The following is a 2,390-nucleotide window of genomic DNA, read 5'->3' as shown; positions in this document are numbered from 1 at the left end:
TCACATTGAAGTAGGAGACAACTGTTTTTCAAGGAACAATTAATTTTCCTGTTATAGCACTAAGTTTCATAATTAAGGGCTCAGGTTGCTTGTCAGTATACATAACATCTGGTACTTTTCCTTTCTTTGCATCTTCAGATAATTTTTGACAAATGTGACTTCTCAATTCATATCTCTAGAGGAGGGTGGTATGTGTTAGTATTTTGTTTTAATATTGTTTAAATGGTTCCTATTGTGTGAAAAAGGGCTGTCTGTACTTTAATCCACACAATCACTTTCACATGGGCGTTGGCCTTAGCTATTCAAATTGTACACAAGGAAATTAGGAGAGTTGCAGTACTTAGTTGCAAATAATTTTCCATCTGGAGTAGGGTCAGAAAATACAATTTCATCAGTGTGGAGAAAAGAGCCAAATGTGAAGCAATTCCTGAGAGTATCAGCTGATCGTCTTGCAATGCGCTTTCTTCTCTTCAGCCTGAAGACCCAGATTCCGCTGATCCCAGAGCGCAGGTTGTGGTACATCTGAACACTGCCAAGCCCTGTGACATTCTTTAGAGCTTGAGGATTCTGGGTCACTTGGTTCAGATAGGACACGAAAAGCCTGGTTGATAGGCGCTGCAATTAAATACCCAACTACTTTCCTTTCATCAGATAGAAAGAGAAAAGTTTTGGTCTTGTTTGGACATTTGGGAATAACTTGATGGAATCCTAATTCATTATTGACAAATTCTCGAACATCTACTACCTTTCTGATAGCATAATTTGGATCATGTGGAAAGACTAATAAGATTTTTCCATCTCCAAACTGGGCTACTACACGTTCTTTCTTCCAACCTGCATATTTGATTCCTTCCAGAAATCTCTGATGATACTGACCATGCTGCAGTTCATCCTTAGGGTTGGAAGCAGTATAAATCATGTCGCAAGACCTACATATAATCGCGCCCAAATGTTTCTGACCGGCATCAATGATGACCTGGTCTTTTCTTTCTCTCTTTGTATCCTTGGCCTGTTTCTGTGTAGCAGTCAAGTTTCAAGTTGGGAGATACGCTGGAGCCCACAGAGGATTGCTCTTCAGCTAGAGATCTTCCTGTTTGGCTAAGGACACACTGCAAATCTGGTAGACAATAGGCTCAGGAGAAGCTGCCTTGTTCTCATTGACAACTTCCTCTAAACACAGACTTGCCTCCAGTTCGCCTCCCCTTGAAGAAACGACTCCACTTGATGAATCCTTTAATTTCCCTTCGTTTTCACTTCTTGCACCCAGTAGCTCCAAGTTCAATTCTCGTAACAAGCACTTAGGCACTTGCCTCGCTCAAGTTTTTTCTACATCAGAATCTTCAGTCTCTTCTGATTAATCCTTCTTAGTAAGTTCCAGTAATGAGATATTTTCCAGAGGCAATTTTTGAAGGCAAGATTTTTTCTACTAACACAAACTGCTGCTCCACTCTGGATGGTGACGTGTGGTTTGATTTAGGGCTTAACCCTCGAGAGCAGTCAGATTATTTTCAGCTGAATATCCAGGATTCTCTTTCTCCACAACTGGTCTATAGGCCACTCTATGTAGCTTGGGAGTTTCAGAATTCCTTGATACAAGTTTGATGCACTTTTATCTTAGTTGATATTTAGTAGTTAAACTCTTACGTGGTTTTTTGTTTATCTTCTTGGATCCTGGTTTTACTTGCCTTTTTTCCATCACACTGGGAACAATTGATCTTCCATATTTGTTTTCAGACTAGTGGATCTACTCTCTTTTCTCAGCTTTCTCTCCAATGGATGGAGGTACCACTTGTCTTTGCTGTAAAAGGGCACAGTGGACATGGCAGATTTAAATGGCGAACCTTGGTTTGCAGACGGCAATTTATCTGTTTTAGTTGTTGGGAATGATGAGTGATTAACTGAAATGAAAAGGTCCTGTTGAAAGCAAAGCATCTTTTCTTTGTTTTCATCATTGTTCTGGATAATACTCTTTTTATTAGATGATCGCAATATATTTTCTGCAAAGTCCACTATTAACTTCTTTGATGGAATGTCTGATAGTAAACTGTCACAGTTCAAAGACTATTGCTTCCTTTTCCTTGGGGTAAAAGCTGCCATCTTCTCAATTGAGCTCCTGCTCCACACAGCCACCTGACCGACCTCTCCTCAGCCAAATGAGGGAGATCATTGTTAACATCTGATTGCTTTTGGCTAAAAGCAAGAATACCAGAAAGATGTTTACTTGTATCATATTGGCTATAAAAAGGCTTTAATTAGACTGTGTAGATCATAAACACTACACATATCTTTGAGGAAAAATAAGAATTACATAGCACTTCATTGTGTTCCTGAAGAACCTGTACATTGACCAAGAAACAGGTATACAAGGGATCCCTGCATGGTTTTAAAAC

General features: G+C 39.5%; 1 pseudogene; it reads right to left on the bottom strand.

The window, feature by feature from the left end:
- Positions 1-294: 294 nt before the first annotated feature.
- LOC101648264 lies at positions 295-2,097 on the bottom strand (annotated as a pseudogene).
- Between the last annotated feature and the right edge of the window lie 293 nt (positions 2,098-2,390).

The sequence above is a fragment of the Echinops telfairi genome, unplaced genomic scaffold (genome assembly GCF_000313985.2).
Source record: "Echinops telfairi isolate 266 unplaced genomic scaffold, ASM31398v2 ScPeMD7_7424;HRSCAF=8462, whole genome shotgun sequence".
Lineage (NCBI taxonomy): Eukaryota > Metazoa > Chordata > Mammalia > Afrosoricida > Tenrecidae > Echinops > Echinops telfairi.
This window is presented reverse-complemented; position numbering and strand designations above follow the sequence as displayed.